At 38.6% G+C, this 16223-nt stretch overlaps 1 pseudogene; it reads right to left on the bottom strand.

Moving 5' to 3' along the window:
* Positions 1-7996: 7996 nt before the first annotated feature.
* LOC120223829 lies at positions 7997-9099 on the bottom strand (annotated as a pseudogene).
* Between the last annotated feature and the right edge of the window lie 7124 nt (positions 9100-16223).

Genomic DNA, 16223 nt, shown 5'->3' with positions numbered 1-16223 from the left:
TTAAGCTGATATGGAAGAAAATGCATGTTGCTGCTGTTTCTATTTGCTGCTACTGCCGCTACTTGCTGCACTGGTGGAAGTCTTTACCCTGAGTCAGAAGCTGAGACCTAGAAGGGAGTGGTTTCCCCTCGCTGTTCTCCAGAGTGTTTTAAGAAAACCAAGGGAACCAAACCTTATTTCTTAAGAATTTAAGTTCCCTACTCCTGCTGCCAAAGTATAATATATACAGTCACAGTTTTCTTTTAAGTTATCATAAAGTATATTCCTTTTATCGCACAGCTGCAAAATTCTACAAATCGAGTTACCATGTCCTCACCAATTCTAAGATCTGATTTATTGAAGCTCAAAGCATTTCTAACTCCTCATACACTACCCCCACAATCATGAGTCACAACTTTCTGTCTAACAAGTATTTTAAAAACTATCATGGCTTAACATAGCACCTTGAAGAGCTTTTTTTATACTAAAGCTTATCATCTGATATGCTCAGAACATATCAGAACTTTCTTTTAATGCAAAATACTTTTAAATTCAGTTACCCTGAAGCTCTTAGTTCTAGTTTGTTAGTAATTCTGCTTCAGACAGGATGTGCTTCATTTGAAGAAAAAAAAAAAGATAGTTAAGGAACTTCCAACCATTTATTTCTCTGAAACCATTTTAAGAAGTAATAAAGATTCACTCCTTTTTTTTCCTGAGAACTCAGAATAATTTTTAGTAAATATCATAAAGAAAATGTGCAAAATTTTATGAAAAACACAGTATTTTAGGCTATATTTGCTAATAGGTGATGGCATTTGAACATTTTTAGTGAAGAAGAAAAATACTACAGTGGAATTTGAGGTGAGCCAAGAAATAGAAATAAATTAGGGTACAGATTTTCCTTTTCTTCCATTTAAAAAAACATTTATGTCTAGGGTTAAGTATCTGACAGGTGCTTCATCAATATATTTTCTTTTTGACTAAAGGTCCTGCGTTTTCCATTCTGAGAAGGCAGCATATTTTTGTTTAATATTTGCATTGCAACTTGAAGTTGTATGTCTTGTGTGTTTATAAACACTATCAAGGCCTTCCTTTTGTTAATCATCTCCACTGTCCTGAGTCTTCCTTGCACAAAAGCATTTTAAAGAACACAAAATAGACATTTTCAAGGAGACAACCTAGCTGGAATGCAGCTGTTTGTTGGGCTATTCACTTGTGGAAGAAAAACCAATGAAAGACTCCTTTCAGGCCAATGGGTTGGGTATTTTATTTATTTGTTTGTTTGTTTTAGGAAGGATGATGTGTTGAAACCAGAAAAAGAAAGACTTTCTTCTGTGCATGTCCTAGCTCCAATTTTTTATTAAATAGTATTTCCGATGAAAATAGTACATGTTTTACATGTTCCTATTTCACTGGTAGAGATGGTCAAAACCTAACAGGCTAGCCTAGCCATTATTAATGTTTTTGGTACTTTAAGCATTTTCTCAACATGACAGTACTTTGATTCTTTTTCCCACTCTGGGACAATAAAGCAAAAAGTGCTGAAGCACTTTAATTCCACTGACAGCAAATATTTTGCTTTTAGAATCTTTTTTACTTTTTATCACTGCTGAGTTACATTGGAATAGAAAATTTAACATTTGCTAAATGTAATACATAGTGATCCCAAATTTTAAATATCAAAAATCAAAGTTCTTTCTTTATTTGGAAAGAAAACCTTTCCAAGTGTCCAGTAGCTAGGAGGAGATTTAAATATATTATGTAATTTATATATCTCATATTGTTCCGCATTGCCTCCGGAGGGTCTGACATTAGAAAATTCCATGTGTCCTCAGAATATTTTGTTATACAGAAATCACTGGGGGTGCCTGGGTGACTAAGTCTGTTGAGCATTTGACTCGACTTCAGCTCAGATCATGAACTCCTGTTAGTGAGATCCAGGTACCACTCCCACTCCCCTTCCCCCAACTCCCTGCTCCCCAACTTTGTTGTCAGCAAGGATTGGTCAGCTTGGGATTCTTTCTCTCCCTCTTTCTCTGCCCCTCTCCTGTTCTCTGTCTCTCTCTCAAAATAAATAAATAAACTTAAGAAAACCTGATACTTAAGATGGTTTCCCCCATTTTAGTCTTCATCATTACAGTATACGTTAAAGTGCCTTACGTTAGTATTTACCCTTTTTAATAGAGTACTTTCTCTATAACCTTTGATTTCTCTAATACATAGCAGATCCTGATGAAGTTTCAGGGTGATGGTGGGGTAGCTGGAGCTGATGGCCAAGAAAGAATTTTTGAAGACGTCTTTGGTGCAAAAAGGTAATTTTATTAAAGCACGGGGATAGGGCCTGTGGGCAGGAAGAGCTGCACTGGGGTCCTGACGGGTAACTGATTATATACCCTCAGTTTGGGAGGGGGTCAGGGATAGTGTAAGTCTCTACGGAATTTTAGAAGCAAGGTTCTGGGACCTTGAGGGGCTAGCTGTTGCTAGGAAAATGCCATTTATTACCATTTAGTAAAACCTCAGTCATGAGACCCTCCCAATGTATATTGGAGGCCATAAACTTGGAGTATGGTTGCCAGCATATATCTTGGGGCAGTTAAGATAAAGGAAGCAAACTTACAGGGTCCTTGAGGTTGGGACAATGTTAAGCTAAGATTCTCTTTTGCTCCCAGCAAAGTGTCATCATCAAGGGAGCTGAGCTCCTAGAGGGAGGTCATCTGCCTGTTGCAAGGACTTGTCTGTGGGCTGTAAGCAGTAAGGGAATTTAATTTTTCATTTGCCTTAGTTTCCCACATCACCATGGCAAGCACCTAACCTCCTTTCCTTTGTTCTTGGGTAGCCAAGAGTGTCCTAGGAATGTCACACATACTCTACTTACAGAGGAGGGATGGGGGTGTGGCAGCCTGCATTTTGTCCTCAGCTTGCCCCACACTCACTCATCAAGCCTAATATCTATCTATCTGTTAGGAGTACTGTATATGGGATTCCTTGCCCTGAAAAGGTTTGACTAGGTAATCTTTCCTAACATTCCACAATAACAAGAAGATCATAAGGTTGGCATCTGTTATCTAATTTATTCTCCTAACATTGCTCTGAAGTAGAGGAGTAAGTACACTTATTCTCATCTTATAGCTGGAGAAAAGAGCTGTGATTCTCCCTACATAATACATGATCTAGAACCTAAACCCTAGTCTTCTGACTTTCTCTCCTTACTGAATAACCACAGTTGTTTATAAACAACTTGTCTATTTTCTGAACCTTTTTAGATGACTTCCCACTTCCTAAACTCCTGCAGATCTTTTTTCCCAGTAGTGCTGTCAGTTCTATAATATGTTGCTAGAGGTTTGAAGCTGAGCTAATGATGTGGCTTTACAGGAATCATCAATGTAAGTCAGTGGGAAAACATAAAAAAATAAATTGTAATCTTCAACTTAAAATCTGTATTAGTTAACCATTCAAATAAATGATTTATCACATCTATTTGTGACCTCTGGCTTAAATTCTCATGACAGATGGGGCACCTGGGTGGCTCAGTCAGTTAAGCATCTGACTTCAGCTCAGGTCATGAACTCATGGTTCATGAGTTCAAGTCCTGCATCGGACTCTGTGCTGACAGCTCAGAGCCTGGAGCCTGCTTCAGATTCTGTGTCTCCCTCTCTCTCTGTCCCTCCCCCATTGATGCTCTGTCTGTCTGTCTCTCTCTCTCAAACATAAATAAACATTAAAAAAAAATCTCATGACAGTTAACACCATATATTCTTGATAAAACATTACATGTTGGAGTTCTTTATCACAAATTTGAGATGGAAACATGTAAAAATGGGATGTCCAGTATCAAACGAGCTATAGGGACACCAAAATACATTGCAGGACGCTGGTTAAATGTAGTTTGGGCATAAGTTTACAAATATAAACTAATTGAGAAACTGGAGGTTCTTTGTAATAAAATTCACTATCTCTCAAAACATGAACATTATAATAACAACACAGCAGTGTTATTCTCTTATAAATAGAACTTTCCTTGTTAGGAGTTAGTTGTTTTACTATCTCAGGAGATATATCTGGAAAGGGTCTAGTTCACAGAAAGCGCTTGATAAATATTTGTTGAATAAATAAACAGATGCCTCAAATTCTAGAGAGAAGTCTGAAATTCAGAAATAGATTGAGAGCCACAGCTAAAAAGGGGGGAGCTGAATTTACGCCAGATGGATGAAAGACAAGCATGCAGATGAGAAGTTCTCAAGAATGCACATAGATAAGAAGTATGAACATGGATAGGAGATAAAAGTGTTATGAGTATATCACGTCATCTAGAATTGAACTTCAGTAAGGTAATCAGTACAAAAGAAATATAAAAATAAGTAACTGTTTGGAAAATAAAGGAAAGGTGTCATAGATAATATATGTATGTAAATAAGTAGAACTAAATTTTACAAAAATATATAGGACTTAGTTGAAAAAGTTATAAATATCTACTTAAAGACATAAAAGATTTGAACGGAGAGCCAATCTCAAACTAGATGATAAACTTGGCAGTCAAAATTCCAATAGCCCACTATGTCCCCATTAGAATGGCCCAAATCCAGAATATGAACACCACATGCTGACAGAGATGTGACACAACAGGAATGCTCATTCACTGCTGGTAGGAATACAAAATGGTACAGCCACTGTAGAAGAGTGATTTGCAGTCTTACAAGATGAAACATATTCTTATCATATGGTCCAGCAATTGTGCTTCTGGAATTTACCTAAAGGAACTGAAAACTTACGACACAGGGGTGCCTGGCTAGCTCAGTTGGTAGAGCATGTGACTCTTGATCTCAGGGTTGTGAGTTCAAGGTCCACATTGGGTATGGAGATTACTTAAGAAAAAACAACTTACATCCATACAAAAACCTAGACATAGATACTTATGGCAGCTTTATTCGTGATTGTTAAAACTTGGAAGCAACCAAGATATCTTTTAGTAGGTGAATGGATAAATAGCTTAGATTACAGAATATAGCTTAGATAACAGAGTATTATTCAATTCCAAAAGGAAATGAGCTGTCAAGCCATGAAAAGACATGGAAGAAACTTAAATACATATTACTGAGTAAAAGAAGCCAATCTGAAAAGGCTACATACTGTATTAGTTCAACTCTATGACATTCTGGAAAAAGCAAAACTATACAGACAGTAAAAAAGATCAGTAGTTATCAGGGGTTGAGGGGCAGGGACGGATGAGTAGGCAAAGCATAGAGGATTTTGGGGGCAGTGAAAATGGTCTGTATGATATTGCAATGATGGATACATGTTATTATATATTTGTCAAAAGCCAAATATACAACACCAAGAATGAACAATGTACACTCCGATGTATAACGTCAAGAATTAACCCTAATATGAATTATGGATGTAGGTGATAATGATGTGCCAGTGATGGCTCATTCATGGTAATATATGTATCAAGTCTGGTCCTGGATGATGGGAAGGTTGTGACTATGTGTATGTGTGTGTTGGGGGTGGGGGTCATGGAGTATATGGAACTCTGTACTTTCCACTCATTTTCACTAGGAACCTAAAACTGCTCTAAAAAACAAAGTCTATTAAAAGAATTCTAAATCTTTAACAAGGAACTTGAGTGAAGATTGTAACATTTATCTTGTATAACAAAAGTACAAAAATTTCCAGGAAAATTCTGCAAAAAAGAACTTTGAGAGTGAAGAATGGAGCAGGGAATTGGTCCTGTAAAATATCAGAGCATAATGTAAAGCTACATTATATAAAATAGCATGCTGTCTGTTTAGGAAGAGGCAGATGGAACTCTGGGTCAGAACAGAAAGTCCAGAAAGGGACTCAAATTAATACAAGAATACAGAACACAATGAAAAGAGGCATTTGAAATCATTGGCTCAAAACCAATTTATCATTTGGATACTGTGGTGACTGACTAGCCAGTTGGGGAAAAAAAATGATACTTGAACAACCTGAAGCTGATTCCTACCTAATTTTTTAAACCAACTATAAATGGATCAAAAACTGTTATACATAATGGTAAAAAACACATAACATAACATTTATCATTTTAAAGTGTATAATTGATAAATGTCTTTATTGCCCCCAAAGAGGAATCTGTATCCAGTCTCCTTCCAGCCTCTGACAATCAGTAACCTTCTGTCTGGGCCAATGGATTTGCCTGTACATTTCACATAAACTCAGTCATGCAATATGCGGCCTTCTGTGTCTGGCTTCTCTCACTTAGAAAAACATTCTCAGGGGTCATCCATGTTATGGCTTATATTGGTACTTCATTCCTTTTTATGGCTGAGTAATATTCTTTTGATTAAATATACCATATTTTGTTTATTCATCAGTTGATGTATCAATGATTTTTTTAAATGAACTCCTAAAAGAACTAAAAGAAAGATACTTGAACATTTTAATATTTAATCAGAGGACAAGGAAGGCCTTTAAAGCATAAAATATAACTCTATGAAATAAAACATGTAAATAAGGAGCATTCTATATAAAGGGGAGAGAAAAGCTGTATTCTTCAAAAAGGTCAATGTCCAAGCAGCACCTGGGTGGCTCAATCAGTTAAGTCTCCAACTTCGGCCTGGGGCCTTCATCTTGCAGTTGGTGGGTTTGAGCCTGTATCCGGCTCTAAGCTGACAGCTCCGAGCCTGGAGCCTGCTTCAGATTCTGTGTCTCCCTCTGTCTGCCCCTCCCCACTCATGCTCTGTCTCTCTCTCTCTCTCTCAAAAATAAACAAACATTAAAAAATTATCAAGGTCATAAAAAACAAAGAAAATCTGCAGAAACGTTCCAGATAAAAAGAAGCAAAGAAACATGACAATTAAATACAATTCCTGGGGCACCTGGGTGGCTCAGTCGGCTGAGCGACAGACAGGCTCAGGTCATGATCTCATAGTTTCTGAGTTTGAGCCCCACATCGGGCTCTCGGCTGACAGCTTGGAGCCTGGAGTCTGCTTTGGATTCTGTGTCTCCCTCTCACTCTGCCCCTCCCCAGCTCACATTCTATCTCTCTCAAAACTAAGTAAACATTAAGAAATTTTTAAAAAATACAATTTCTGACCCTAGACTTAATTCTGTACTGGAGAAGGATAAGTGCTATAAAAACATTATTGGATGAATTGACAAAATTGGAATACAAATGACAGATTAAAGTATTGTATCAAGGTTACACTTCCTGTAATAGATAACAGTATTGTGTTTGTGCAAGAGTAATATACCTATTTTTCAAAAAATACATATTCTAAAATATAAAGGTAAAGGGCCATGAGGTAATTATCCTCAAAAATATATTTGTATGATATATATATACATATATATACATATGAGATATATATTTCAAAAAAAACAAAGCAGATTGCTTTTGTTCATTTTTTTAAAAAAGAGTGTGTGAGAGTGGGTGACAGAGTGAGGGAGAGGGAGAATCTTAAACAGGCTCCACGCTTGGTGCTGAGCCAGACTAGGGCTCAATCTCATGACCGTGAGTTCATGATCAGGGCTGAAATCAAGAGTTGGACGCTTAAATGACTGACCCACCCAAGTGCCCCCAAAGCAGATTGTTAAAAAGCATTGAATTTGTTACTCCATTTAGGGTCTATCCATCTCATAACAGATTCTCAGGACTATGTAGATAATAACCTTCCCAAGGTCATTTTCATTATCTTTTAACTTATAAACAAAAAACATGCAGTGTATAGTAGATGTGAAATAGCAAGTACAAGTCCCCTTTCCTGCTCATCTGTAATTTCACTGTTCAGAGAGGATTACTTCTTTTTTCCCCCCCATACAAGTTGGTGATACTTTATTAGACAAAGAAGTTGGGAAAGGACAGCTTCATTTTTGTCAAAAAAATCTCCATAAAAAATTGCTAGTGATTCATTTGGTGATCCAGTTTACAAAATAAAACAAATAAAACAATAGCTATTTACTGAGTGCTTGCAGTATTCAGAGCTATTAAACAAGATGCAAATCCCACCATAACAATTGGAATTTTCATTAGGACTCAGATGTAGGAAAGTCCCAGCTTTAAAGATCCTAACTTGTACAGACTGAAGACTCCAATTCCAGAAGTTCAAAAACCTCCTTTCTTATCTCAAGAATGTCTGTCACCCTCCTCAACATCTGATTCCCCAGTTCCAGTAAAAAACCAGAAACTTTAAGGGGTTTAAATTAAGGCCACTTTGTTTAATGAGTTCTTCGATCCTCCCTGCAGTTCCTACAGCCAGGCGCATGACATGCTTCTCCAGCAACTTTACCTGCTTCTCGACCTTTATGTGTTTTGCAAATAACTTCCTAACTCTGCTATCTCCTCTGCATGCTGTCATCAACCTCATGGGCTCCAGGGTCTGGATAGCAGAGCTGCCGATGATGAGCATCAGGGATGATTTCTTCTCATTAGAGTTTTTCCGAAGTTTTACCCACTTTGGGCATATTTCTCTTAGGTATGATTAAAGACTATGAGTCAAATCATTGGCCTTGAGGAAACAGGAGTCTGGTAGGTTTAGTTCTTCTAATGCAATCACTGAGCGATTGCTGCCATAGCAAATCATCTTCTGCAGGTCTTTTTTTTTTTTTTTTAAATGTTTATTTATTTTTGAGCCAGAGAGAGACAGAGCATGAGCAGGGGAGAGACAGAGAGAGAGAGAGAGACACACACACACATACACAGAATCTGAAGCAGGCTCCAGGTTCTGAGCTGCCAGCACAGAGCCCGATGTGGGGCTTCAACCCACAAACCGTGAGATCATGACCTGAGCCGAAGTAGGTAGCTTAACCAACTAAGCCACCCAGGCATCCCTCAGCTTCCGTAGGTCTTCAGGTGTCCCTGGTTTGGGCTCTGATTTTGCAACAACATCAGCAATTTTCTTTTTCTCTTCCTTGTCTTGGTGGCATCTTCTTTTGTTTCTTTTGCTTGTATCAAGAAACATTCTGTAGGCTGTTTGGTTTTCTCTGACAGGGCAGAAACTGGAGCTGTCTCCCACTGTGTCATCTCTGTGTCTCCTCCTCTCAGCATCTGATGCTTCTGCCTCTACTTGTCTGGCAGATGGCTTCTCAGTTTTTGGGTCACCTCATCCTGCAGCCCACTTCAGTTAGACCCTTTCTTCTCTGGAGACTGGCAAGCTGTGGGGTGAGGGATTCAGCAAGGTTGCCCGTCTTCAGAGTACAAAGGACACTGGGCTGCCGGCTGCTCCTGCAGCCTGCTTCTCCCAGCGCTCTTCTCCAAGCTTGGCTGCCATCTCCAGGGGGGACTAATTGTGGGTGCACCACCAAGGGAAAGTGGCCAGGGGCAGGTATTCCTGCTGCCTCCAAGCCTGGAGACCAGCGTTGGCAGCATGCAAAGCCTCTCCTCCTTCTTATATGCCTTTTTAAAAAAATGTTTATTTAGAGAGAGAGAAAGAGAGAGAGAGAGAGAGCACTCTTTAGAGTGAGCATGAGCAGAGGAGGGGCAGAGAGGAAGGGAGAGAGAATCCCAAGCAGGCTCCTCACTGTCAGCACGGAGCCTGACAGGGGGCTTGATTTCACAAAAGGTGAGATCATGACCTGAGCCAAAATGAAGAGTCTGACGCTTAACCGACTGAGCCACCCAGGTGCCCCGTATATCTTATGAAACCAAAACTATGCATACCTCTTTTAACACAAATGGGATCCTTTCACATAAAAATCCAAAAAAAACCCCCCCAAAAAAAACAAAACAAACCACAACCAAAACCAAACAAAACTCTGCTCTTCTTTCTCCACTTAGTAATATGCTTGGGATTATTTTGCCAGGTTGATGTTTATATGCCTATTCTATCCTCTTTAAAAAAAACCGTATTTATTTAAAAATAATTTCAAACTTACAGAAAAGTTGCAAGAATAAATATAATTCAAAGAGCATTCATACACTCTTAATCCAGACTCGCCTATTGTTAACATTTTACCCCATTTGTTATGAATTCAGATTGTGCACCTAGGTTCTTCCATTCCCCAGTTCACAGTAGCAAAATATAGTCTAAGAAACACAGTCTGATGATGATGATGATGATGATGATGATGATATTGAGAGTAGTAGTGATTGCTACTGAACAATCACTACTATCATGTGTCAAGTGTTGTGCTCCATGCTTTACATAGTTTATGTAATTAATCCTTACAACAGTCCCTTAAGGATTTCTAAATGAGGAAGCTGAAGTTAAGAGAATGCAAGTAGCTTGCCCAAAGTTACAATGTAAGTAAGTGGCAGAGTCAGAATTAAGGAAGATGATAATCAGACTCTCAAGTCCATGTTCTTTATCCCTATAACAGTCGAATTAACTCTTAATAAAATAGAAATAGAAGGAAATGTCAATAAAATACATACCTTAAGAAAAATTGATTTCTTTTTATAAAATTTTTTTATTACTTATTTTTGAGAGAGAGAGAGAGAGCGAGCACAAGTTGGGGAGGGGCAGAGAGAGAGAGAGAGGGAGACACAGAATCTGAAGCAGGCTCCAGGCTCTGAGCTATCAGCAGAGTCCCATGTGGGGCTCAAACTAAGGAGCCGTGAGATCACTACCTAAGGGGAAATCGGACGCTCCACTGACTGAGCCACCCAGGCGCCCTAGTGATTTCTAATAGTAAGAAGCTTAGTGTATCTGGATAAATAATACTTAATTTTAATTGTAAGAAGCACAACTCCTCTCTTTCATACAATTCTGCCATCGCTCTCCATGTTTCTACTTGAGCTTCACAGCAACTCTCTCCAGAAATTTGTCCTCTAGGCCAATGTATCAAATAAGGATCTAAAAGTAACAAAATCACTTTTGCATCAGTAAAGGACTCTCAACTGGAAAATAAAATCAGCCTAGCCTGCATGCTTGTGAGAAGATTACATATTTGCACTCCTCTTTCCTCTGAAAAAGCTAATCCAAGCTTCATTACTGTCAAGCTTGTGAACATTTACATAAACGATAGGTTTGTTATCACTTATTACTGGATTCAGCAGATTACATGCAAAATGTGCAAAGACACGATTAAAAAATCTTTGATCTTTTAATCAAAAGAGTAAGCAATATTAATTCATTTGGGTAAGTGTGATACACATGCTTTATTATAATACTATTTTGCATTTGAGATTACCACACTATAATAATTATTCTTCATTAATGAAGGTTTGTTGCTATGTAATTTCACTGTGGCTTTAGGCAATAATGTCCTTTCTAAAGAATTAGTTACATTTGCTGTGAAGTTATTTTACCCAAAAAAACCCTATATTCTTTATAAAATATAAATTTTACCACCAGGGTATTTGATTCCGTAAAGCTCACAGAAATATCACTGAGAACTACGAAGATGGAAAGAGTGAACCATCCTCAAATGGAATAAGAAATATACGTTGAATTCAAAAGCCTAGTATAATTCTGTCAGTATTGATTTTGCAAAGCCAAAAAAGAAAAAAAATGCCCCAATATTATTGCTGCCTTATTCTAATAATGGAGATAGATGTAGACATGAATAAAGATAACACAAAGAAGGATGCACATTAATGTAACTAATTATGTCTAGAAGGATCCTGGAAGATTTCATGGAAAAGATATTTGAATTCATATTTGAAGAATGGGTAAGATCAGGAAGTAGTGGAGGAAAGAAGAGAGGGGGAGTCGGATGTAAAAGGCAGACTCCTAAAGCCAGCCTAAATGGTGACTCTTTATTCTCAATAATCCAAAGCTACAGGGGTTTGAGCTCCAAAGTAATATGAGCAGAGCTATGAGGAATGCCCTGAGGGTAGAGTAAAACGGGCATAAGATTAGGAGACAATTATGGGCCACAAAGTTATTTCAGTGATTGGTCTGTCTATTCCCCAGAGGGTTGTCACAGGCTTCTCCAGCCAGATACCATGTTTTCCATAACTTTATATTCCCTACATGTATTTAACAAGTCTTCTGAGTGCATAGATGAAAGGGAACCAGTTTTTGTCCACGCTGACAGTGGTGGGAATGAAATGAAAGAGAGACAAACTGAGGAGGTGGCACTGTGAAGAGATGCCAACTGGTTGGATGGAGATACTCAGGGAGACAAAGGAATAAAGTCATTACTCGATTTACCTTAATAAAAATTTACTTAGTACTTATGCGCCAGAAGTGTGGCAGATGTTAAATATACAAATATGAATTAATATCTGGTCTCTACTATCAAAGAACTAGGTAAGAAAATAAGTCTAGGGAGGGGGCACGTGGGTGGCTCAGTCAGGTAAGTGTCTGACTTTGGCTCAGGTCGTGATCTCACGATTCATGGGTTCAAGCCCCATATCGGGCTCTGTGCAGACAGCTCAGAGCCTGGAGCCTGCTTCGGATTCTGTGTCTCCATCTCTCTCTCTCTCTGCCTCTTCCCTGCTCACATTCTGTCTCTCTCTCAAAAATAATAAATAAATATTAAAAATTTTAAAAAAAGAAAGAAAGTCTAGGGGTGACAGTGAAGGAAATAGATAATAATAGAGATACATAATATAATATGCAATAAATATGTGTGTGTGTATATATATATATACATATATATATATATACAATAAGATGTGTGGAAAGTTCATAAATAGTAAAGAAAGATGGAATTCATTTTGCCTAGGGAGAATTAGGGAAGACTCCATAGAGCAAAGATGGTGGAGTAGGACTTTGAAGAATAAATAGGAGTTTTCAAGGTAAGGGGTGCAGGAAGCCATTTCACAGAGAGGAATTAACATTTGTAAGTATGTGAAGGTCTTCAAAACCTTCTCGTGTGTGTGTGTGTGTGTGTGTGTGTGTGTGTGTGTGTGTGTGCAAGTAATTTGGAATTCCAAAAGCATGAATTGCAAGAGGGAGCAGGGAACTAAGGGGAAATGAGAATGAGATCAGAAAGCTAGGTAGGGGATAGAAAGGCTTTGCATTGCAAGCTAAAGAGTGTGGACTTTATTCTGTGTGTAGATGGGAGTTAGTGAAGGACTTTAAGCTGCATAATTATAGACAGATCTAGCTACCCTTTATTTTTTATTTTCTATTATTTGAGAGAGAGGGGAGAGAGAGAGAGAGAGAGAGCATGTTCAAGCATGGGGGGAGAGAGCCCCACTGTGGGGCTCTATCTCATGACTCTGAGATCATGAACTGAGCAGAAATCAAGAGTTGAACACATATCAACTGAACCATCCAGGCACCCCTCTATCTACCCTTTAGATGAGAAGCAGGTTAATGAAAGTGTGGCAAATGGACCGGGCACAGGGGAGGATAAGGATAGTGGGAGTGAGGAGAGAATGGTAACAGTAAAGAGACTGTTACAAGGGTCAAATGAGAGAGAAGGAAATCCTACTAAGACAACAATAATAGAAAACGACTAGATAGAATACAGTCAAGAGATATTCGGTGATAAAACTGGACAAGCTCAGTGACATGGGATGTGAAACAGCCAACTCCCAGGCATTTTGATTAGATTACTCAAGTTGAGAGTTGTGCTCCCCAGTGAAGACTGGGTCTGGGGTAGGCAGAGCCTGAAGCATCTGTGGCATACCCAGGGGCAAGTTTCTAATAGAGAGTAAAACTCACATCCATGACTTGGGAGAAATGTGAGTGCTAGCATTCACATTTCACACATGAACACATGGTGACATTAGGAACCAGGATATGGAATACAGGTTAGAGATATACAATGGTTTAAAATGCAAATTATGATTTTGGGTTTTTGATGGTTGATTTTGATTAGCTGGTGGGATAACATGTGAATATGTCCATAAGGAGTTTAGAAGTATGGTACTTCCATATGATAGAATACTATGAAGTCCTTTAAAAGATTAGATAGCTACATTTGCATCAATTAGAAAAGATATTCATGATTTGTTATAAAGAAAAAATACAAGTTGTAGAATAATATGTCATATGATCCAACTTTTGTAACAAAATATATATGTAAATATGTATATGTATAAACATATTACTATACACATGTATAGGTAAATATAAACACATACATATATACAAACAATAAATGTATGAGAGGAGGGACAGACAGCTAATCTTTTACTGAATAGTCTACTATATTCTTTATATTGTTACAATGGACATTCATTGCTTTTTTTTTTAAAGTTCTTTTCAGGGTAAAGAAATTTTAGAAAAAAAACTAGAAAAAAATAAGGTTGTCAAGTGAGAATGTAAGGGAGGAGAGAAGAGGGACAAAGACAGGAACCTGAGAGAGGCATGAAGCACAAATACAATTTCAGAGTCAGACAGAGAGGAAAGAAGAGGATGGGAAGATATCTGAGGGTTAACAGTCCAGAGAAGTGGTTGGTGTTGAAGACTTCAAAAAAAGGTGGATAGGGGCGCCTGGGTGGCCTACTTGGTTAAGCATGGAACTTCGGCTCAGGTCATGACCTCACAGTTCATGGGTTTGAGCCCTGCATCAGGCTCTGTGCTGACAGCTCAAAGCCTGGAGGCTGCTTAAGATCTGTGTCTCTCACACCTGAAAAACAAACAACCCAGTGAAGAAATGGGCAGAAGATATGAACAGACACTTCTCCAAAGAGGACATCCAGATGGCCAACAGACACATGAAACGATGCTCAGCATCCCTCCTCATCAGGGAAATACAAATCAAAACCACACTGAGATACCACCTCACGCCAGTCAGAGTGGCTAAAATGAGCAAATCAGGGAACTCTAGATGCTGGCGAGGATGTGGAGAAACGGGCACCCTCCTACACTGTTGGTGGGAATGTAAACTGGTATAGCCCCTCTGGAAAACTGTGTGAAGGTTTCTCAAAAAATTAACAATAGAACTTCCCTAGGACCCAGCAATAGCACTGCTAGGAATTTACCCAAGGGATACAGAAATGCTGAGGCATAGGAGCACATGTACCCCAATGTTCATAGCAGCACTCTCCACAATAGCTAAAACATGGAAAGAGCCTAAGTGTCCATCAACAGATGAATGGATCAAGAAGATGTGGTTTATCTATACCATGGAATACTACATGGCAATGAGAAAGAATGAAATCTGGCCATGTGTAGCAACATGGATGGACCTTGAGGGTGTTATGCTGAGCGAAATAAGTCAGGCAGAGAAGGACAAATATCATATGTTTGCATGTATAGGAGGTTTAGGAGGAACTTAACGGAGGACCGTGGGGGAGAAGAAGAGGAGAAATAGTTGGGGAGAGGGATGGAGGCAAACCATGAGAGACTCTTGAATGTTGAGAACAAACTGAGGGTTGATGGAGGTGGGGGGAGGGGAAGGGGGGTGATGGGTATGGAGGAGGGCACTTGTGGGGATGGGCATTCGGTGTTATATGGAAACCAACTTGACAATAAACTATTTAAAAAATTTTTTTTTTAAAAAAAGATCTGTGTTTTCATCTCTCACTGCCCCTTCCCTGCTCACACTCTGTCTCTATCAAAATTAAATAAACATTAAAAAAAAAAACCCACACAAAAATCGGTGGATAGAATAATGACCAGACAGCAGCAAATAGGGTTAGGGGATTGGGCAGTTTTGATGAAGCAGTTTCTTGAGGGCAGGGTTAGATTGCATTTGGTGAAGCATGAGATAAAAATGAGAACGTGAAGAAGCAGTGCAGTTACTTACCAGGGAAAGGGTGTCAGGCAAAGGGAAACTACAGCATGTTTGTAATCTAAGGCTGGAGAACCAGTGTTCTGATACAGGCTGAAAACATAAAAGGAAGAGGGAGTAACTGAGCTATTTCACCAGATATATTTAAATTTCCTTTTAAAAAGGATTAATACTGTATGCACTTTTATATTTGATTTCCAAACTTAGTGTGTTTTTATTTACATTTACATTTACATTTGACTACAAAGAATCACGTTGGGGGCTTTTACAGCTCATTTTTAATTCCCAACTTTGCCATTTTTCAGACAAAAACAGGAACCGGAACTAAGCGGCTGGGCAGGCTGTCTGTGGTATGACGCACACTGCTGGCCCAGACAGCTAGAGATGTTGTCTTGGTTCTCATGAAATGCAGTCTTCTAGTGTTGGATCAAACAACCTTAATTGTTCAAAGTGACAGTAAGTGTTAGAATAAACCACAACAACTAAATCCGTTGGCAGTAATAGAACTCCACCCAAAGGTTGTTTCGAAAATATACTTGTGAACACTGCTATTACATGCATCATAGACCTCTTTGATACAGGAGTGAGACTATTTTTCTGCAAGCTGTTCATATCTTGACTTCACATACACAGACACACACACAGGAGAACAATGAAAACAGCCATTTAAACATATATTCGTTTGG

Source organism: Hyaena hyaena, unplaced genomic scaffold, assembly GCF_003009895.1.
Source record: "Hyaena hyaena isolate Hyena2069 unplaced genomic scaffold, ASM300989v1 scaffold_1046, whole genome shotgun sequence".
NCBI lineage: Eukaryota > Metazoa > Chordata > Mammalia > Carnivora > Hyaenidae > Hyaena > Hyaena hyaena.
Note: the sequence above shows the minus strand (reverse complement) of the source record. Positions and strands in the feature narration are given on the sequence as shown.